The 24,253-nt window shown below is 39.4% G+C and overlaps 1 protein-coding gene across 5 annotated transcripts in view; it reads right to left on the bottom strand.

The window, feature by feature from the left end:
• LOC119656320 (TGF-beta-activated kinase 1 and MAP3K7-binding protein 3) overlaps positions 1-24,253 on the bottom strand; it is a 146,667-nt gene that overhangs the window by 54,510 nt on the left and 67,904 nt on the right. The window contains exon 1 of one of the 5 annotated variants that reach the window (XM_038062773.1): positions 1,404-1,990. The exons of 2 other annotated variants lie outside the window; for them this stretch is intronic. The gene's annotated coding sequence lies outside the window, so the exon portion shown is untranslated. Of the gene's footprint in view, positions 1-891; positions 1,218-1,403; positions 1,991-24,253 lie in introns of those variants that run through there. 2 more of the 5 variants (XM_038062774.1, XM_038062775.1) reach the window with 2 other exon arrangements.

Raw genomic sequence — 24,253 nt, 5'->3', positions numbered from 1 at the left:
TCTTTGACAGACACACCAACGAACTGTCAAATCTTGGAAAAATTTAGTTAGTAGTCCTGAAGAAAAAAACGTATCCAAGTCCAAAGTCCAAGAAAGTTATCAACAGCATGTCAGTAAACAAGTTATCGCTATTGGAAATCGCCACGTGAACGAACAACTAAAAACGACTCTAACGACCTGTCAAAAGAGTGAGTTGACCGAGTTAAAAGTAAAGAGCCACTTTCGTTATGGATGAGCTTTGAATTATTTTTATTTATGATCAACACTTTTCCCGGAGAGTCAATAATAACTGGAGACGTTGGGTATTCCGTAGATTATCGGCAACGGAGTGAGTGCTGAGATTGATGATAAGAGGCGACAAAAAATGAAGGTATTATTTTATAGTTTTTGCTACTGTTAGAAGAATTTTCAACTTATGAAGTATAACCATTTGTGAAAGATGCCAATTTTGTAAAAAGTTATTCGCAATTTACTTCAAAGTCGATGAATCAGAATAAAACTGTCAAAAATGTAGGTCTACTGGGAGAATATTTTGCCGGTTTCGGATAATCATATGGGGATCATCAATCACACTTCCATGATCAACCTTGAAAAAGTCAGCTCTTATTATCTATATGGTTTCGCTATATTGGAGGATCGTATTATCCTGTTGAGCTTAAATTTACTTCCCATACTTTTCAGTTTGACGTAAGGAAGTTTCATTGATTTTTACCCGGTACTTGGCTGGTTTGAAATTATTATTGAAATCCTGGTTTTCGCATGGACTAATTGTGCATTGGTGACTGCCGCAAATTTCACTTTTCCACTATTTTAATTTTTCTAGGCAACATTTAAAAGCATTTGCACCGACAAATCACTTAAGCCTTCTTTAACACTTGGGTAGATACCTACAGAAAAAGGGGACTAGAAAACTGGATGATAGCCGAATCGACAGATTTCTACCCACTTAATGCACGAAAATTATCGAGAATCTTGTATCTGCATCATACTGAGGACATGCAGAATATTTTCGAGAGCTAACAATAAATATTTCGTCACTCTTATGTATTTCAAAATCTCTGACGGTGAAGTTAATTCGAAAAATGACTTGAATTCGCAGTCACACTTTTCAAGAAATGAAGACCGCCATAAAAATTAGACACCTTTAGACTTTCCGTAAATATAAAGTGATAATGTTATCGCGAATAATTCGCGAATATTATTCACGACTACATTGTCAAAGAAAAGTATACAGAGATATATTGATAATTTAATCAGTTGGCACAGAAAGAGGAATTTCCGGTTTGCAACTAATCTATTTTGAAGGTGTGAAGAAATCACGTTCCATTCGATAAAAGAAAATCTATTGAATGTCCAATGGAAAACGCTGAACATGTGCAAAATGGGGCATGGAAATAACTTACATATTTGAAGACTGTTGTATTCGTTGCAAAAATAATCCGGTAATAGCTATGAATGGAGCACGCGAAATGTGGAAATCCGAATATTTCACTGAACTATGCATACGCGAGCATTTGGGGGATGATGCGGAGACCGGTGGACGCAGGAAGGAAGCACGTATGAACATATAATATTAACGCGAATAAAACCAAACTCTAAGGGTTGTAGTAAGCCAATTAGGGCAGCCTCGGTAACATCGATTTTCTAAGCTCCTTCTTTCACGAACTCAACACATTTTCAGAGGAAAAAACTGTCATAAATGCAGTGTTATCAGTGATAGTACACGTTCACGGTCAACAACAAATGCAAATAAACTAAAAAATAAAAGACACAAAACACATTATTTTCCCATAACACGGTATCGTTGGATTATTATCAGTTCAAGTGACAACTAGCGCGAAAGATAAAAGCAGGCTGAGTAGTGTATGAATGGGTTGGTTTGACCCAAGGTCACGGGGCGTACGACAACACGGTAGCAGTGGCGATGGTACCGGATAGACAGACCACCTGCTGATAATATTCAAGGTAACTTTCTACTATTTGTACCACTGAATCTGTCTTACTGAACACATTCAAAAAAATCCCAACAAGACAACGTTTCGCGAGTAACTAAATTCAAAATTTATCGCCGAATCCGTGTGTAGATATTTCGCTTTTTGTCTAGGAGGAAGGAAAAAAGAAATAAATATTGAAAAGCATTCATCTCAGCTTTCCTCCATGTACCAATTTGAATTTTTGAATTCTTTTGAGGTTTTTTCTTCTTCCATTCTCTGACTTGAAGAAAAAATAAAGTATTTATAATAAAAGATACCAATGAGGAAAATATTTCAAGAGCACGGCGACGAAAGCGACGATGGCGAAATTCAATTGTGTGTTGCCGATTTGCGGAGATGAGAAGAAAGCATTTTCTCAAGAAATTTTGGTGTATTGAGATATTTTGTGGGCGGAATATTGTTCGATTTAGAGGCAATAAAAGATATTAAAGTGTAGTCATCGAGCGGGTTACATTAGGTGAAATCCTCAAGATACACATTTGAACTAACTTGTGGGATATGCGAAATAGAAAGAGAGAAGGGGAAGAACAAAAATTTATGTGGTATGGAGAGAAGTAAAAAACCCAAGGGATAGGAAGCAAGGGTGTTCCCCGCACTTAACTACAACTAATATTTAGAATAAAAAGAACAAACATTTTGAAGAAATGAATGAACCTCTTCATCATCCACTCCTACTACGAAATAACGGCGGGGGCAACATCTTACCACCCCTTGTTGCACCAGAGATTCGTGGAGCATTTCCCGTAGGTCGCGCATGTGACTGTACAGCGAGTCGCAGAGCAGTACCGCTTTATTACTCGCAGCGACACAATCCCGGCCCCCATTAGGGAGCGTGTTCGACTTAAGGTCATCGGAGAGTCGATGGGGGCAGAGGCGGCGGCATGAACCACACCGCTTGTGTATTGTGGTGCAGTTGCGGCTATCAGATTGCACGGTCAGTAGATTCGCTTCCGTGTTATTGGTTTGCGTGACCAATGGAAAATTCGTCTGGAACGTTGGCGGGACTCACCAAGGCAGGACATTGCTAGACTGATTCAGATCAGCACTGGCAATGCCAGCAGACGAGTGAGAAATAAAGTCCAGAGGGTTTACATGAACTATGCCATCCCCAGTGAGACATCCGCAGTTGAAATTCTGGACACACTAAAACAGAAACTTTCTGTCATATGCAGTCGGTTACGAAGAATGGCGAAAGTCATTCCAGACGTGTCCAGAATGCAACATACGCGAGGAACCAGCGGAGCTTTTTCAGATCTCTCAACGAATCCTAACAGAGCGTCCAGACAGTACAGTTTTCGGTGACGGAAGTGAACGAGTATTGGGGTGGACTTTGGGGGTTATCCACCCAGCATGCTGACCATGCTGAGTGGATCACCGCCGAAGGCACACTTGATGTACTTAGATGACATCAAGTTGTATGCTGGTATCTGTTGCGAATAATAGACATGTTCAGCCGTGATATTCGTGATATTCGCAAAGGTCATCTCGAGTCGCATGTCCGGCATAGCATTGGTGACCTCCACATCGAAGCTATAACCGAGACAGACTTCTACAAGTACCTAGGAATAGTGCAAGGAACCCACGCTCGAGGTGATCTGAAGGATGCTCTGCTGTCCGAATTCCTGCGATGTGTAAAGCTGTTGCTGAAATCGCATCTCTCGGGGAAGAATAAAATAAGCGCGTTGAATGTATTCGCTATCCCTTCACTGGCTTATGCATTCGGAATATTGCCGTGGACGAAGACCGATCTGGAAAACGTTCAGCAGGCAGACTGTGGACTGACTCCACTTAACTTGAAGGATCGATCTTTCAATCCTCTGAGTGGGGTGAAGTCGGACCAAGAGCGGATCGATGAATGAAGTCGAAGGCAATGCACGGTAAACACGTGAATTGTCTTTGGCAGCCATTTGTCGAACAAATGGCTGTGTGCTGGGGAGATCTTTGCTGAGACAGAGGGGTTCATGTTTGCCATTCAGGACGGCGTGGTCCGTACCCCACCTTATAAAAAGCTCATCATGAAAGAACGGGTGGAGAACGACCAGTGCAGAATGTATGGTTCGGCGTTAGAGACGTTGGACCATCTCATTACTGTTATGGCCCCGGTGCAATACATCACCAGGCATAATGCTGTATGTAAGGTTATCCATCAAAGCCTTGCATACAAGCATGGACTGATCACGGGAACATGTCCGGTTTACCGATATGAGCCGAAAGCAGTATTTGGTTGTTCTGCTTACAGCATGTATTGGGACCGGCAAGTTCTGACTGATCGCCATACTGTACATAACAGGCTTGATGTACTATTAGTTGACAAGAAGGGTCGCTCCACATATATTATTGATGCTATGCTATCCCCCATAATAACAACATTGAATGGAAATACGTGGAGAAAAAGGTGAACTATGAGCCATTAAAACATAGGGAGTAATGGTTTCGTTCAGCGCAGAGGCAATTCATCAGACGCTGCCTCACTTCTGTCCTGGGAGCAGCTTGACCGTAAGAGGCAACAGATGGAAAACGCTCCTTTATATATTCGCAGAAAACACGCGAAGGGTGCGAATTATATCCAAGTGAAACCAGCAATAGTTTGAGCCTAAGCCAAATTATTGTTTAGGATAGTGAGGGATCCTAAGTCTACATCCACTTGATGTTTAATCGGACCAAATGGAGAGTAACTTACTCTCTCGTTTTTTGGTCCACAGATCCCTCGTTTGGGGTATGGCACCCAAGCATTTAAAAATAGGGACTAACGATTTCGTGCAGGGCAGACCCAACTCATCAGACCAGCCATTGGCTCGGGAAATCAAATAAATTTGGCGTCTTGAGCGGGTCTTTGTAGTTCCCATAATATTGGCAGCTGGGACTTTCGCACAGTCTGGTTCAAACCATGCAGAAGTACACCATTCTGCATACGTGCTCAATGTTACGGGGAGTACTCGAAGGATTCTCCCATTGACCTACCACCGGCCACTACCACCAGCGCCCTTTTAGCTTTTAAGTAGGTAGGATTGTCCGAGCCTAAATGCTTGGCACTTAGTGCTAGTTTTAGGTAAAATCCGGCATCTGCCGAGATTGTGACAACTCGGAAATAATAATCGTTGGCGCAACAATCCATGTTGGATCAAGGCATTGAAGTGTGTTAAAACAGTTCATTCAAGACCGTAATGAGAGAGTAGAGTAGAGTAGAGTACACTGTAGAGGGCAATGTGGTCAGCATTGCGCTCACCCGAGATTATTACCCTGATTTGACCCAGGTATTCATTCACAGCTGAGTAGACTGGTATCCGACAACCAGTCACGATAGCAAATCCCTCTTGCCACCAGTGAGATAAATAAACAATAGCATTCAAAACGACGATTAAAGTAAGAGAGACCAGGTAATGTGTTATTCGTTAGAAACTAAACAGAAATAGATCTTTAGGGCTGCATTCACCCTTTAAACATAGTAAATGACGCCCAACGTGAGTTTCACATTTAAGTTTTCATGAAAAATAAAACTTCAATTTAACTGTTTTACTGTCTCGGGCTAATTTCCCATCCGGCGATATATAACGCGCAATTTGCTCGAAAAAAAGGATTTGCAAGAAATATTGTGTGATTATATATATGGTTGCCATTCACCCCTGTACTGTCCTTTTTTTGAAAATTTGGGTGTTTAGATCAAAAAGAGAAATCACAAATGTGGGGTCTGATCCGACATCAACTTTGAGCCTGAATATATAAGGCGGTTTCTACTTGGGTATAATTCGCACTCATGTTGTGTATGCGATTATTCATAAAGGATGGATCACCACTTGTACTTACTTTCGATTACGCTGTTCCCAGGGTAGAGGTGAGGCAGCGTCTGATGCCTGGACTCTTCTCTGGAGAAAATTGTCAGTCACTCTTTTGAAAATTTGAGTATTTAGTTCAATAAGAGGGTTCCGTAGATCACAAATGTGGAAGAACTTTTTTTCCAATTGGTGTGGTCCGACATCAACTGGATGCGAACCTAAGACTCCCTCAATCCTTAAACAAAAAATCACTTTAGAAGTTTGACAATTTTGGTTTTTTTTCCTTTTAACTGTCTTTCATATATATGAAAATCGTATTCCATGACTTAAGGGGGTCATCCCGTGTGAAGGCCGTTTTTTTTGCCTTTTTTTGAAAAATTATTGTGAAGGACTGGATAAAGATGTGATAAATTTTTCAGCTTGATTTCTTAGCTAATTTTTGGAACAGGTGTTAATTTATGCATCCATCTCCAAAAGAAGGTGTTTTTCTGCTGCCACGCTGGAGGGCGCTGTGTTCATCTGAGGGGAAAAAAACTAAACGGCATTTTAATGTGGACAATATGCCACGGTCCGCAAACTAGGATAATTAGAAAATATTAAAAGGTAAATTTTTTGCGGGCTTTTAAACTTAATTTTTTGGATTTTGGTGTTTTTTTACGGCTTTTTTTATGAATAAAAAAAAAAACTATCCGTCCGATTGCAATTATCCTAGTTTGCGGACCGTAAAAATATGTACTAAAGAAGCCGTGAAAATTTCAAAGAATTCGGTTGGATAGATTTTGAGCTATGGTGGCAGCCGATTTTCAAGATGCAGTTTCGAGAAAAACGCATTTGAAAATTTAAATGTGATTATCAACAGTAAAATTTTCACTCACCATTAATCTGCTATACCTGGTCCATAGAGAGTACCCTCCGCTTCTTCAAAAAAGCCTTATAAGGCCGATTGTTGCTATCTGGTGTCAATTGTGGCTCTTTTAGCGAGGTCAGTCGATCGTCGTTCGGACCGCCAAATTCGCGCTTCATTACGGCGGCCGGCATAAACCTGACATATGTGACCAACTTGACATCGCATTGTCACTAGGATTTTGAGAATGCCATTGAATCCTTCATTGAAAATAATTACAGCCCGAAAAGTGGCCATTTCTACGACTTTGGCCCCAGAATGAAGGTGTTTAAGAGCGAAAGTCCAGATCAATGCATTTAACGACTCATTGTTATTCTGGATCTCTGCTCCTAAACATCTGTTCAAGAGATCCTCTCGTGACAAATCTTCGTAGATTGGTTTGATGACTGTTTGAACTTCTTCAGTCAAAGGTGCCTTCTCGTGGTGAAAACTATCCAGTTCTCCTTGAGCTTCCGCTTTACGACATTTGCACCAACTGTCCTCGCCTGCTGGACAATTTTAATGCTGAGGATTTTCGTCTGTAGAACATTTATGCAAGAAAGTTTCCCAAATTTCTTGCTTCATTCCTTCTATCGAATTTGCTTGTCGACGAATAACCAGCCCAGAAAATATAGTGAGGTCCTTATCAGTAAGTTTTCCAGCCCCTTTTCCACCAATGCCTTTGTGATTCTTCTTTGTATTTCTAAGCCGCGTTTCCATTCTTTTCTCGACATGTCCTACGTATTCCTTTTTTACTACTACGTATATTTTATTATTTGCCGAAATTTGCAGAAATACCGGAGAAAACTCCAGCAAAATCCAATATACAATATACAAAACTTGTTGCAATTGGAACATCCATGTTCATGCTTGCTAAAAGTTTCTTTGCTGATGTTGATGCGAAGTCCTTTTTCTTATCTGACAACTATCGATTCCCATGAAATACTGGTTTTTTAGTACGAGCATGACGTTGAACGTTAAAGCGATCTCCCTTCGTACGATCCATTTAAAAAAATCACTGAACACACAAACAGCACAATACTTACTGAGTATAGCCTGAAAGCCTTTCAGTGCTCACTCTAGACTGGATTATCCTTTTTATTCCAAACAGCAAATAAGTTTAGACAATTGATTGGTTTTCCATATTTTTGTATTTATATCTGTGATGGATATTCTAGCTTAGCCTATTGACACGAAATTAGGTGGAAAGATTGGAACTGGGATATATGCAATCAAATCTTTCTACGTTGAGCTTAAGGGGAATTCCGATAGATGTGAAAAGGGGGAGGGGGGGATGTAATTTTGTTTCCACCGAATATTGCCAGGTGATGTATCAAATGGTGGGTTTCAATTCATGGGGAAAAAGGATTAGTCTTGGCATTAATTGTTATGGCTGATGATTCGGAGGCTAGAAAATGATCATTATCTCACGACAACTACCCAATCGCAAAAAATTGAACAAATCATAAAGCCGCATATATATGATATTTAGGCCTGAAAATATTCTCCATATTCATGCCAGTTTAAATTAACAATATTATATTACAATATTTTTTGTTTGAAAAATGACTTGAATCCTTGAACAATAACTTTGCTAATAATAGCAGGATTTCTACCAAACTTTCAAGCATGATGGTCCATATTAAAACCTACATTACTGTAGAATTTTATAGGCCTAGTATGAACTTAAGAGGGTTTGCAGTAAATTTTCAAAATATAAATATATAACTTAACTTTATTTGAGCAGATATCGTAACGGTGAGTATTTCAGGGCTTAGATACCATGTGCGTGCCCATAATTTTTTTAGATTTTTCATTTGGGTAATTCCTGAGAACAAGCTCTTGAAGCAGTTGACCCCCTTTGAACCCCCGCACTCCTCCTCTTTGTAACCAATGCCAAAACTAAGACCAGCTTTGAAAAATACTAACTTGATACCCCATATGGCTATATTCGATGTGCAGGAAGCATGGAACGCAATACTATAGGAAATTTGTGAAAAACTAGTTTGTAGTATCAAATGAAAGGTCGACTAGTACTTTCCGAGCCGGTATTAGTTCTGACATTTGTTGGAAAGGTGGGGAGTGCGGGGGTCGAAAGTGATCATCTCTTTAACGGACCCATTCTCAAAAACTACCAAACCCAAAAATATGAAAAAAAAATCAAGGAGTTATATAATTACTGTAATTTTTAGTAATTGGCTGCGAAACCTCCCTTAAATGCTTCCTAGCACCACGAAATTTTGCAGTCATATGGGCTATAGCATGGAGCATGATCCATCTTTGCAAATTCAAGAATTTGAATGTCAATATCACTTGAAAGTGGATATTTTCACATAATACATGCATATATTACGTACTACTTACTAATGGGACAAATGCACACTCAAATGTATTTATAAAAGAAATACACAAAATCTTCCATACCTGACACGTCCAGCTTCCGGGTTCCCAACTTGTTTTGATATAATTTTAGTGAGAAGAATTATTTTAAATTCAATCAATCTTGGGCATTATATCTATATATATAAAAGAAAGTGGTGTTAGTTACACTATTTATAACTTAAGAATGGCTGAACCGATTTGGCTGAAAATTGGTGGAGAGGTAGCTTAGAACCAGGAGACGGACATAGGATACTTTTTATCCCCCTCGACCGCGTTTCCGTGAAGTCCTTATAAAGCGTGGTATAACAAAGACGCATCTGGCATGGAATAACAAAACGCAATTGACAGCTAAACGTAATTTTGTCTATGGTTAAGTAGAAAATTTGATAATATAAATTTTGTCAGAAATATATAATCATCAGTAATTTGTATTCTCTTTGAATCATTATTAATAATACCGCGACCAACACGATCGAATCTTTCCCGGCGAAGCCGTAATGCAAGAAGGATACGAAACATTGTGAATGAAGTGACTGAAGAAGCACAAGGAATTGCCCTGAAGAGCGCCGCGTTAGTATGGCTCAACTTCGTGCTTCTCAGTCACAACAGTAAAGCGAGGCAGCCCGTGAAACGGCTCGGTTGGCAATGCGAAATCGTCGAGCCAATAACAGAGATCAACAAGTAGATAATTTTCGACGCACAAGAAGAGATTTATCAAGTGCTAATTTGAATCGAGCAGCGTTTCGATATGTTCGACGGCAAGTATTCCAAACGATAACTACGGAAATTAACAGCGGAGACCGTCACTGGCAACGATGGTTATCCACTGTATCGCCGTCGATCACCCGATAATAACGGTAGAACTGTCACAACAAAAGTGAAAAGAATGGATTTCGTTGTCAACAACAGTTGGATTGTTCCATATTCGCCACTTATTTCCAAAACGATCAAGACACATTGCAACGTTGAGTATTGCAATTCGGTAAAGTCCATAAAATACATTTGCAAATATGTCACGAAAGACAGAGATATGGTGGTTTTTGGCATCCAATCCTCCAATACCAAGGATGAAATTGCGCGCTATCTAGTTGGTCCTTATGTGAACTGCAATGAAGCGATTTGGCGTATATTCGCATCCCCTATTCACGAACGTCATCCTATTGTTGTGCATTTGGCGGTGCATCTGGAGAATGGTCAACGAGTATATTTCACGGTTTCGAATGTTGTTCAACGTGCTGAAAACCACCAGCGACAACATTGACCAGTTTCTTCGCGATCTGCCAAAGCGATCCGAATTTTGCTTTACTGGGAGGTGCCACGTTATTACACTTGGAATGCTTCATCGAAGAATTTTCAACGACGGAAGCAAGGCGATACGATTCCTGGTTATCCGGATACATACAGTCGATCCAAAGAATGATGAATGCTTCTATTTGCAGTTGGACCAAACTCATTTCATTGACTACGGACTGTTAATGGTAGAATATTCCCAAATTAGAATTAGATTAGGAATTAGATTTAGTAGTTCAAACGAATGTACCAGTGTTGAATCCCCAACAAAAGGAAGTTTATGATACACTAATGAAGGCAATTGGTGATGGAAATGGTGGTTTATATTTCCTGGATGCCCCTGGTGGAACTGGCAAGACATTCCTCATGTTAGTAGTTTTAGCGACTGTTTGTGCGAGACCCAACATTGCACTTGCGGTTGCTTCTTCTGGAATGGCAGCCACATTGTTAGAAGGATGCCGTATCGTTCATTCAGCATTAAAATTACCGTTAAATCTTCAAACTATTGAAGAGCCAAAATGTAATACTTAAAAAAACTCCGCAATGGCCAAAGTTTTATCGGCATCGAAAATCATCATCTGGGACGAATGCACAATGGCGCATAAACGTGCATTAGAAGCCACTTAACTGAACATTGAAAGATCTACGCAACGACTGGAGATGTTTTGGAGGCGCAATGATTTCAGTGTCTGGCGATTTCCGCCAAACAATCCCAGTAATTCCAGGATCAACGGCTGCCGACGAAATAAACACTTGCCTCAAATCATCGAATCTATGGCGCTATGTGAAGAAACTCCAGCTGACAACAAACATGAGAGTTGCATTGCTTAATGGTACATCTGCTGAAGATTTCTCTGAGCAATTGCTGATTATGGGTAATGGAGCGGATTGACTTGTAACTTTGTCTCATCGAAACACGAACTTATTAACAAAGTATTCCCAAACATCATTACTAACTACAAAAATAATGAATCGTTGAGTTAGCGAGCAACTTTAGTGGCTAAGAATAAAGATGTAGATGACCTTAACTACATATTTCAGAATGATATGATTGGAACAATGCATTCTTTCAAATCCATTGACTGTATAACAAATAAAGATGAAGCCATCAACTCCAATTGAATTTTTAAACTCCTTGGATACGCCTGGCTTGCCACCGCACAATTTACGCCTAAAGGTTGGCTCCGAAGTAATCATGCTTTGAAACATAAACCCACCAAAACTTTGCAATGGTATGCGTTTGGTGGTAAGTATTATAAATTGATGAAGAATCTGATTTACGCGACGATACTCAAAGGAAAATTCGAAGGTGAGGAAGTTCTCATTCCGAGGATCCCGATGATCCCAACCGATATGCCGTTTGAGTTTAAAAGACTTCAATTACTGATCCGTCTTGCATTCGCCATGACCATTAACAAATCACAGGTAAATCCTTGAAAGTTTGTGGTCTGAATCTGGAAAATCAATGTTTTTCACATTGTCAATTATATCCGGCATGTTCATGGATCGGAAGACCATCTGCGTTGTTTGTTCTTGCACCTGATAATAAAACAAAAAATGTCGTGTATCACAAGGTGCTTAACTGAAGAGTGCAACCTATTAAAAAATCATTGAAATACTTGATAAATAAAAAGTTATAAAATCAAAAATATGCTTAGTTTTTGCCTCTAAGGCGAAGCAAAGTTCGCAGGGTCAGCTAGTTACGAATAAAATACAGTTACAACAAATACAAATGCGTACAAGGACTGACGCCAAGATTTATAAATACACTATTTACATAGCCCTACAAGATTTCGTAAGGACATAAAGCGACTACCTCCTGGGCGATGGACCTGACCTGTACCCGATAATCACTCGATTCTACGCCCATAAAATCACTTTGAAAATTCTATGAAATAAATGAAAGTTGATTCTGAAAACCTCCTAATGTGGTTCCCCTTCTTAATCAAACTATTAGATATACAGTATTTCGGGAACCATTTGCTTCTATCTTTAACGCGAAATCATTTCGTGGACAATATCAGCATTTGACATTATAAAATTGGAAAAAATAAACTTTTAATATTAAATGGAATACTAAAGGACAAATTGACATTTTTAGGTCTAACTAGCATGCAGTGGATTTAAATTTATTTGGAAATCGTTCCAGATTTCAGAATTTGAGGCTTTTTATCAATGGGTCAATGATTTTCGTGTTTATTGCGCCCATTTTTCGGACCAATATCGGTTGATTGCGTTCATTTTTCAAACCAATATCGGTTGATTGCGTCCATTTTTCAAACCAATATCGGTTGATTGTGATATAATATAAATGGAAAAGTCATGGATGAAAGGAATAAAAGAGAAGCCATAAGCCACAGTCAGATATTAAAGATCAAACACTTTTACTCTAAATACTCAATTTCTGTTTCAACAATGAATTAAGATTAAGTCATTTATGGTGAAATTTTGTTCTTTGTTAGTTTCAAACAATCATCGAATATCTGATAAAAAAGCTAAACTGAAAATAAGTTGAGAAAAACACCGCTTTCTTACTGATTAGATAAGGAGACTTTTTATCCGATGGAATCGAGAAAAAAAAATATTTATTTCTGTCATTTTCAACCCCGTATTTTTTTTTAATTTGTTTTTCTGATTATGAATTATATAGGTATAAACACAAGTACATAACTATATAATTGTCAGATAAAAAAATACAAGAAAAAGAATTTTTCCAGTTATATAGTACTAGACGCGTCTATGAATTGGATTAAGAGAAAAAAAAATTCGGCTGAAAACAAGGCAATTTTACGACTTTGTAGAAAATAAAAAGGTGATCTTTGCAACCATCAAAAGAAATTTAATTATCAAAGAAAATCTCTCGGAATCTTATCTTTAATTGAATATCAAAATTTGCATTTTATCACTTAAATTTTTTTTTTCGATGGTGATGAAAGCTAAAAATCAACCAGTGAAAGTTTAATACATACATAGCCCTGCCAACAATTTTTCAAAAATTTGCTCTTGAAAATCTCGAAAGCAAAAAAAAAAAGATTATTATTTTGGTCATTGAATCGACAACACTACCATTTGTTTGGAAAGCGTTGATCTTCGCGCTGAGGTAGGAATGTATTTTTGGTGTTTTTGTTGTTGTTGTTGCAGAGTTCAGTAGTCACGTTTGATTGATGAGAGCAAAACCAATTTTTTCCTGTTACCATATTCTACCCCAAAAAGCATGAAAACATTCCTTACCTCATATTTGTTTCATTCCATAATTATTTTTATCTAAAAATGGATTTATAACGTAATCTTTTTTAGTGCGATAGTAGTTTATTCATTTAGTTGCTGAAGAGGCTGAAGATTGAATGGGGGCTACAATAGGCAATAGCGTGCTTAGTTTTATCGATTGTGGGCATATGATAGATAATTTAAAGTTATTCAGAAGAAAATGGATTATAGAAACGGCAGTATTTTCTCAAAATATTCACACATCTTCATAATCTAGGTGGCTAGGAAAATAGCGCATCGTTGAGGGTAGTTCCTCCGCCCCGAATAGAACCGAATTATTGAGGTAGGACTCGTAAAGGTTGTTCTTGTGACCGGGGGGAAAATTCGTGCTATTACGTTAACGGAATAATTGAACAAAGAGCGTATGCAAGGTTAGGATTCTAACATATTTTAATGCCAAGGATCTCACACACCCCATAGGACGCTATATCAATGAACTAAGTGTTGTATTCAGTCACGAACATTTTTAAACGACGAAAGCGCAGTGAAGGTAGTCCAAAGCCCATTAACATTTATTTATAAGTTAATTATACAAATTAGTATTAAATGCAGCGAGTCAATCTATTGATATCAAGCGTATATGGTGCGCCGAATGCTGGCCTGCAAGTCGACCATCCTCTCTGCTTTCTAGTTTATTGGCGTGCCACATCTTCCAACAGAAAATCATCCAAAGTGTTAAATCATCCTATATTCGCGGCCGATTTAATGGTTCGCATTATGCGAAATTCCGCTTTTATCGAATATATTCTTCAATAAAATAATGGCGGCGCACATTGTGGGGCATCTTGCGCAAAATGACAGCTGTTGCAGATTTTATGGATCTACAGGATCTTATATTGTGTTGAAATAAAACGTAACATTTTGAGCCGGATCATTTTCAAGGCAATAGGAACTAATAGCTCAACGAACCTCGATATCAGACCCAAAAGTAAATTTTTATTGGAAGCAATGGGCTCCAAACAATAGCTTGAATTTACATCCCTGCTTGCGCAATAAAGGAAGGTGGGGACTTTACTTCAGCAGGATTCAACTCTTGGGCGAGTTACATCGTGTAAGTCAGTAAACCAAAATCTTTCCAGAAATGGCTAGGTAGGCACAACTGCAATTGCTGTGTATTATGGTGGATTGACAGATTTAAGTTTTAGTCGGCTTCATAATAATGAAAGCTTCTTCGATTCACAGTCTAAAATCCATTTGCGGTGAAGGTTGAATTTTTAACGTCATCCCCGAAGGAGAAACCCCCTTAAAAGTTATGGCGCCTCAAAAGGTGTTTTTAAGGTTTAAAGTAATGTCAGTCTGTCTGTCATACCCAATTTACTACGAAATGGCTGAACAATTTGTCACAAAATTTGGTGAGAAGCGGAGGAGGGAGGTTCGGCAAAAAGGAACTTTAGCCATTAAGGAAGGGGCCTACAACCTGAATCCTGCCTGTTAGAACCTTCTTCATTCTTACCAAGAAGCACGGAAGAAAGGTAAACTGTTGACATGGACACAACTGGTTTAACCAGGTATGTGAAAATAGAGCCAAGCGACCCGGACACCGTGAACCTGGAAAGGCTTCAAGACGGTGGAGAGGAAGGCACTGCGGAAGAAGGTGGAACACCTTAGGAATGAGGACATTGACGCGGCTGTATACCAGGTACGGTGATGTTCAGAAAACCAGAATCCACATCCCCGGGCAGGGATTAGGACCAGCGGGTCGGGAGATGATCAAATCAGCGAGAGAGATCAACGAAATTAGTCCCTCCCATAAGAATACACGAAAGCGAGAATGAAGAAGACGTATGTGCAAGCTGCAGCTTCATTTCTGACCGCTGTCATGGGAGTCTTTTTCAAGGATGGCAAAATGCTAGAGGGACAATTTACCTTCCTCCAGGAGTGCCTGTGGAATAAAATGCTGGAGCCAGGAATGAAGCCAAGATTTAATAATCAAGTTTTTCGCAATGGGCTCCTCCATTTGGAGTGCACTGATGAGGCTTCCTGAAAGTGGCTCCAGCAGCAGGTAATCCTAGCTTTAGATTCTGACAGTCGGACGAGTTCGGTATTGTGAACAATGCGCTGCGCAGAACAAAACATGTCAGATGTGTTAGATACTTGGTCCTCGAAGGAAGGCCGGGTATGGACTTCAAATACTGGAGGGTGAAGTTCATAAATGCCAGGAAGGACCAACCTACAAACGTGGAGGGCTTCAGCTTGGTATTTGAACTGGACCATGGACCTGGATAGATTGAAATTCAATTATATCAGGAAACTGTAGAGCGTCATTTCCATTTCGAGAGCGAATAGCAGTGATGACCATCGACTCACACAAGATAGAACTAATTGCAGCATCTTCAGTGCGGTTTCTTATAATGAATCGACGCGCCGAGGATAGTGCATATAATGAGGGAACCTCCTTATGGGGGTTCGCACGGACGAAGGGACTACAGAGTAAATCCTACCTGCTAGTAACTTCTCCTACATCATTTACGGAACAGGCGGAAGAAAGAGAAGCCAGAGACCTGAATCGAACTGGTTTGATGGCGCAAATCAGTGAAGATGTTAAGTGGAAAACAAACGAATGCTCTGTGTAATGAGAAGAGACCTTTCATGGGTGAGGACATGCGAACTGCTGTACCTCAAAATGTGGCTATTCTCAGAAAAATTACACAAAAGAGTGATCAAGTCTCTAGCGGGACGGTGTGAGGGAAACCTGGTCACACGACGACCGTAGCATACGCTTCTGCTTTCCATTACATAGTATGTGGAAAAATAAAGGTTAGTCGAATTAACCGGCAGCATTCCAAAGCCTCTTCGTACCCGTTGGCAGCGAGGCTGATAAAGCTGGTGCAAGAGCCATGGATTCGATTTAATAGAATCTTTGGTAAAATGTTAGATATTGCCTTCTGTTTGTAGTTAAGTCTAAAAATGATAGACCAGTAGCTTACTCCAAACTACAATTTTATTTTATTATGTATATATATATCCGGATAGCTGAGTGGTTAGAGCACAAGGCTGTCGTACGGAAGGTCGCGGTTCAAATCTCGCTGGTGGCAGAGGGATTCGTATCGTGATTTGACGTCGGATACCAGTCGACTCAGCTGTGAATGAGTACCTGAGTCAAATCAGGGTAATAATCTCGGGTGAGCGCAATGCTGACCACATTGCCTCCTACAGTCTACTGTAGTGTACCGTTACGGTCTTGAATGAAGTGCTCTAACACACTTCAAGCCCCTGATCCAATATGGATTGTTGTGCCAACGATTATTATTATATTTCGGGAGCAACTTACTCCCTTCATCAGTACAAAGCTACTTAAATAAAATTGTAGTTTGGAGTAAGCTACTGGTCTATCATTTTTAAAATCTTTGATATTGGATTATTTGAGGCGGTTAGGATCTTTTTTGATGAAAGATCCATAAGGCCGAAAGCTTGTGTCCAAATGTCAAGACGGTCAAAGGCAACAGTTCGGTTTTCAGGACTTAGATACGGTCATCATGCAATACAAGTTTAAGGGCGAGAGGAAAAACATCATACTTGCCTCCGATTATTTACCCTATGATTCTTTGTGTCCTGTAAACTAAGGAATCAAATGGTCTCGAACTCTTAATAGGTTGCAATGCGAACGCTCAACATATTTGCTGGGGCAGTAGCAAATGTAATCCCAGAGGAGGGAAGCTATCTGATTTGATCAAATCAGCTGGGATCATAACTGCAAACGTAGGGTGCGCCCCTACGTTCGTGGAATCCAGAAGGAGTGAAGTAATGGACCTAACAATCTGTACTTCAAAGATTTTAGAGTTGATTACACACTACCAGGTGCTAGAAGAAGACTCACTGTTAGATAGCCGACATCTAGAATTCAATTTGACTATTGCAGATGAACAGTCTATAATACAAAGACGGAATCCTAGGAAGCGGATTCGACAAAGTTCAATGAACTTCTTGGCACTAAAGTAGAACTCCTTAGGCGACTAAGAACTCCTTTGGCGCTAGAATGTGAATTGGAAAATCTAAATCGCACACTTTTAGAGTGATGTGGTGAGGCTTGTCCTATTTGCCGGGGCAAAAGCGATAAAACGGTTCCTCGGAGGAACAACGAACTGTTCGAAACGAGATTTCTTTAGAGCGTACTGTAAGGAACTGAAAGGCGAAAGAGAAACTTCAAAGCTGTGCAGAGTCCTTAAAAGGGATGAGTCGGTAAAGTTGGACTCTCTTAGAAAACCCGAGAGTACTTTCACAGACTCTTGGAAGTACACCATCGATGCGAACTGGTGAGAGAAGAGGAAGAGTTTGCATCTCCTACAACCCCTTCAACACATAACTCTTGCAAGATGAACTGGAACCCTGTGAAAGCAATTGTTACCAATGAAAAGTGAGAGCTGACCATACAGTCCTGTGAACACTTCATAGCACCTGACATAGATGGCATCTATCCAGCAATGCTTAAGAAAAGAATAGAACACTTAGAGCGACTGCTAAGAACTAGTTTTCAAGCAATGCTTATTTTGGGCTACGTGCCTACCTCTCGACAAAAGGGGAAATTAGTTTTTCTACCGAAGCCTGGGATAGATGACTATTAAGAACTGGTCCGGTCCGCCATTAAGTGGATGACGGACTGAGGAATCCCTCGATTCTTAAACAAAATTTCAGTTTAGCCTCGGTCGGCTTAGGGCTAAAATTTTACAAGGTGGATCTGTGTTCCTTATAATTCATACACATCACGTGTTTTTGAATTAATATAAAGGAGCCAATACCACCTCGTAACCACTTCGATCACGCTGATCCCAGGGCAGAGGTGAGGCAGCGTCTGATGAGTTCGTCTGCCCTGGACGAAACCGCAAGTCATAAATGACTATTCAGATCCAAAGAACTTCAGACAGATCAGTTTGACATCATTCTTGTTGGAATGTTCGGAGAGATTGGTTTAAGTTCGCATTCTTGAGAAGGCGCTAATGACGCACCCAATAAATGAAAACCAACAGCGCGGAGAGCCCTGTAAGTCTGCTATGCACTCTTTGCTTTCAAAAATAGAGGATGCAGTTCTGAAAGATGAGGACACGATGGAGGTATTCATGGACATGGCCTTTGCAAGAGCTTTGTGATGCCGTCAGAACGCATGGTGTCGATGATACTTTATTTAAGTAGATCTATGCTATGTTAACGCAGAGATTGCTCTGCGCTGAAGTACGTGTCGGCCGCTAGCTAACAGTAGAAGCAACAAAAGGCTGCCCCCAAGAAGATGGGATGATTTTATGCTATCACCACTTCTGTGGAGTATGCTGATCGACTCACTACTATGTGAACTGCAAAAAATCTTCGATGCCTTAGCAAAAGAAGGTTCAATCTCGCCATGCCGAAACCGGAACCAGCAATTAGAGTACCAATAGCATTGGCTAAGACTTTCTTCAAAAACTGGGAAGAAGCTTCCCATAAATCGTTATGTCACCTATCAAGGTGACAGAGCCTAAATGCAACACCACCAAACTTTTCCTGTCAGAGCCTAATACGTAAACCGCAAAGTTTTATACTGTCGAAAAGCAGAAATATTGTGGGCATTTTGGCAGGTCATCGTTCCCTAACTGGACATATGTTCAGAATGGGAATTGTTCAAGATGATACGTGTTCCTCCTGTAATGAGGAAGCGGAATCCACGGAACATTGTCTATGTGAATACCTCGCGTATGGACGCATCAGACATCAGATTTAGTGCTGATCTACTCCAGTTGCAACGGGTAGCATTACATTCACTAACAGAAATGCTGTATAAATGAATCCACAATAATCTGTTAGATGGAGGAATCGAGTACAGTCGGCCTCTAAGTACTCAGAGACTATGCTTCTCCCCCCCAACAAACACACACAAACAACCATTTGTGTTCATTATTTGTGGTTCCTATTCAATTGATAGTGTTGAGTGTGCTCCTCCATTCTAAAAGAAGTTTGCAGAATACATTATGGTGGTTTGTTTCAAGGTGGCTTTATTGTCAACATTACTATAAACCTTATTTACCTAAACGCAAGAAGGGGCGTTTAATTTTTTTTAACTTTCTGGCTTCTATGACGCCGAACCTAGGAAAAGCTTCGAGAAGGCAGTCCAATTTGGAAAGTATAAAGATGCGCTTGAGGAGGTAAAAGCGAGCATTCATTACATATATCACTGTTCACTTCTCAGACACACGCAAGAGTGAGATATATCTGGTGAGGTTAAAAATTTAGACCCGAGATCCAGTTCTTAAATAAGAGTAATTACAAGACCTGTCTAAAAAGACAGCGAGAAGATTAACATATGAGCTGAGGATTTCATGCCATCACTTACGAATTATGATGGATATTGTTGGTTTATTGTCTTTATGAGAAAAACCCATGTACTCAGAAGGAAAGCTATAAGCCCCCAAATACCATAAGCTTTAACAAAAGCCACGTAGATATGTCATCAAACTTTCAAATCGGCTTTCGTAAAGTGGGAATTCACCGATAAAATTTGTATCTGAGGTTCAGAAATCCTTCAGAGAAGAGAGCACACTAATGAAGATAAAAGTTGATTCCTGGAATACAGTATTTTTTAATTTCTACCAAATAATGCAAGCCAATCCAAAAAAGTTCTCCTACTAAATCAGTTTCTTTTGTTTAACCACTAGCAGCAAATAACCTCCAAACGTTGAAGTAACATTTTCGGAAAATGGTCATATACTATACTTACTATACGAATTGCAGTTAAAAAATCTGCATTGTTAGTATCTATAAATCACCAATTTCTATATGTAAAGGTCGCAAATTCTCTAGTAAAGCTGTAGATACTCCAGGACTCTGTGAGGCTTGTACTGCATTTCGATAGCCCAAAAATATCGTAGATAAATTTTTTTCGGGGTATATTCTATTTTTTCTTATTCTTCGTTAAGATATTCAAACTTCAACCAACAACAAACATACTAACACTTCTGTTGGCATATCTCACCTTGAACATTGGCTTATCTTACAAAGCGGTCGTCAACTGTGATATTCTATAGCGTCTGAGTTATTGATAAGTAGTCTAGGCAAGTACAGGCAGACTAATCTTGAAGCAATACAAATGGAAATAAACACATATCAGTTGGGAGCTTCCCAAGAACAATATAGGCGTATCTGCTATAGCATATCTTTGGTACTCATAGAGATTGTAGAATTGAAGCAAAAAAATGTACGGTTATCACTTCACTTGGGTGTGCACATATGATCTCATAACTGCGACCCCCAAAATGCATTGCAAATTTTCCATTGGATTTGCCTAGTGGCGCAACGTCAAATGCTGCAAATGTCAAGAATTGTGTGAAATATTCTGCAATGTGGCTACAACATTTACACTTATTTTATTTCCTATTAAGCCTTACACTGGCCAAACATGAATCCGTGTAGAATAAAGATAACTATACCTGTTCTTCAACAGAAAGCAACTTGGAAGCAAGATAGGAGAGGATAGAAGCAGCTTCTTCTTTCAAATTCATTTCATTTTTTAGATTGAGCGAGATCCTACAGTGCTTGGTCAGTTTACAATCAGACTATTTGTTTTGATGTAATACATTCTACAATGCCTAAGAGTATGAGTAATAAACAAGAAAACGCAAATTCTATATAATGCGACTAATAAGAGAAACATTTACACCAAAGTTTCTAGTACCATGTCATATATTATTTTTCTCGATGTGAAATTTTGTATTTGTAGATGATCATGAGGAGACTTCAGTGAATTCAGAAAAGGCACAAATTCGGATAAAAAATTCTGCGAAAATGGAAATCACTTAGTCAATTTATCCTATAATCGGCACGAAATATATTCCGAAGTGTAGTAGATTTCATATAAGAGTATCATCATGATCTTTCCTGGTTGGTTCTGAGAAAAAAAATTGTGCATCCCCTTTCACAAACTATAGAGAACACCCCTGAATTTAACTCAAAATTATTTACTGATAATTCGTATCGTCAAGGGACTGACGATTTGGCACGAAATATAGGGATTACCAATTATTAGTAGTACAAAATAAAGTAGAAATAAAGAAAATTATCTCTGGAAACCGATAAATTTGTACGAATTAGCGGCAAATACGAATAATCGGGATTACACTACAGTATATTCTATATGCTCAGTAAACACATTGCCTGTGATATATAGCGAGACGTTTTTTATACAGAGAAGAAGTAAGAAACATTCTCTATTGAAATTATGACATCTATCCAATTGTTACTTCCAATTTGAGGCCAGATTGTAAAAGCAACACGACTAGATACGTTTACATCGTTTGTTTCATATGCTTAGCAACTCCCAACGTACGTGAAACGTTTTGGCGTCCGTGCTACAAGAATGGCGACGATAGCAATGAGTGATCATGGTATGAGCAGAACGATAATTGTACTACAAAAAAGTAATCACCAGTGCCCACAGCGTTATCAATTTTCGCCAATTAAATATAAATTATTATAAATAAATCGCTTTTTTTGTGTTTGTTTTCATTTAAAAAATGCATAACTGAGTGTAGCTTATATCGATTTCAATGCGAATAATGGTGAAAACCCCAAATTAGTGATTCAGCGTCGATCGTATGATGAGCTCAAGGAAGGACTGCACGCGAAGTGCAAGAACTACAAACAACGCAGCACCGCCAGCACAAAGATCCTTGGCAGTACGAAGAAGGACGCCTCTGACAACAAGGGCCTTTTTCAACATCAGCATTAAATACTATAAGAAAAACCAGCGATACCGACGAATGCAAAAACACAAGAAAAAACAAAGGTAGATTCTACGTTTCAGTAGTGGACCTTCCATCAAACAGTGCAAATTTAGCAGACTGACGAGAGACCAACAACCTCGCATTGCGGAGAGATTGTAGAAGGAGTAAAGGGCTCAGAATGAATCTCAATGTCAAGTTCCTCCAAATCGTTCTTGCCCTCAGACGTCAATATTCTTAACAGCAACGATCAGCACGTGGTTAGTAAAATCAGAGTTGTCATTCTAGGAACCGCTTTTTATGTACTTTGGAAGACACCTAGAGGGCTTATTTTCTGCTGATGTCTGCCAGTTTTGAAAATATTACAACTACCACATGGAAACAGTATGCTATCGAGTTTTTAATGGATGCAGAAAAGTCTCGCGTCTACTACACATCTGATGCATCCCGCAGCGACACGCCATTACCTGTCATAGCTGATGCCTGAAACGATTGACACCCCCCAGCTTCTTTTCAAAAATTTCTCTCCGAGGGTAACAAAATACAGCACTTATGACCGCGAGTTCCTTGCTATCAAACACGTCCGACATTAGACAATCAGACAGACCACGAATCGCTTATTTTTGCTCTGCGTCGAAAGCCAGACGAATGTTCATATACGGTATTTAGATTTCATCGCTCAAATTGCCGATTCTTGGCAAAGAAAATAATTAGCCGACATTCTCTCGCATAGCTGGGACTTGCCAATTCCACAAATTCTCAACAAGAAGTTTAGGAGCTGGAAACACCCTTCCGCGAGTACAATTATTCATAAAGGATGTAGCAGACTTGTGCGACATGTCAAAATTGACTGCACATCTCCTCATAACCAAGCATTTTCGACGTTTAACACTAGTTTTTGAATCCGGACATTAACGCAACGACGAAACTAGTCAAGCACAATTCGTTTGACCATACCAATACAGATTATCAAAGTTGGTCGTTGCATCGAGCTCGGCATGCTTTCTTTATCGCAGCAACGGTTTGAATATGTTCACCTCGATGTTATCGTTATACTGTGATTTATGCTTTTTGTAAAGATATAGAACTCTACTAAAGGATATCAAAATCAAAGGCCGATATATCAAACCAAGAATAAAACCATGCTAGCTTGAAAATATGGAACAGCATCTCCGGAAACGATTCTAAACTCAGCGATCGAGCAGCATTACAAGTCTAATAGCTCCTTAATAACCCAGATTTTCAGTGTTCTTCTACTTATATTGCCCATTCTGATCGGAGACACAACATCGTGTGAAGTCAATGGAGAATCAGGGAACATTCTTGCTAATGTTTCAGGAAATTAAGTAGATCACATTTGAATTGCGTCAAAGTTGTGCCGATTATGACGTATTTACCGCGGATGAGACCGGATTGTTTTCACCTTACTCCTTTATTCTAGATAAAAAAATATATTTTAAAAGGAGATTTGCAGAGAATCTATTGAAGGAACAACTCAGTTCTCGAAACTTATAAGCGATTGATACCAAAAATCTAAGATTACTCAAAAAGGCGAATAACTTGCCAAATGATTACAAAAATAATGACAAAATACTGGATAAGCGGATGCAGTTTTTTAGAATATCGATTAGCTTCGTCAGGGTGCGAACTGGAAGAACTAAGCAAGCTGCAATAGATACAATCTGTTCTAAGGGTGATTAAGATCAACTGGGGAAATTTTCATTATTCATTATTGGACGAAACCGTCAGTCATTTTTGGGTTTTTCATTTTTAAATGCTTGGGTGCTATGCCCCAAACTAAGGATCCGTGGACCAAAAAAGACGTGGGAGTAAGTTGCTCCCCATTTGGTCCGGTCCATCATCATGTGGATGTGGACTTAGGATACCGCTTATCCTAAACAACCTACCATTTTAGCCGAGCGGTTAAATCCCCCGTTTCATAAGTTTCAACGTTCGTGGCGCTGGTTCCATTCCCAACAGAGG

The sequence above is a fragment of the Hermetia illucens genome, chromosome 4 (assembly GCF_905115235.1).
Source record: "Hermetia illucens chromosome 4, iHerIll2.2.curated.20191125, whole genome shotgun sequence".
Lineage (NCBI taxonomy): Eukaryota > Metazoa > Arthropoda > Insecta > Diptera > Stratiomyidae > Hermetia > Hermetia illucens.
Note: the sequence above shows the minus strand (reverse complement) of the source record. Positions and strands in the feature narration are given on the sequence as shown.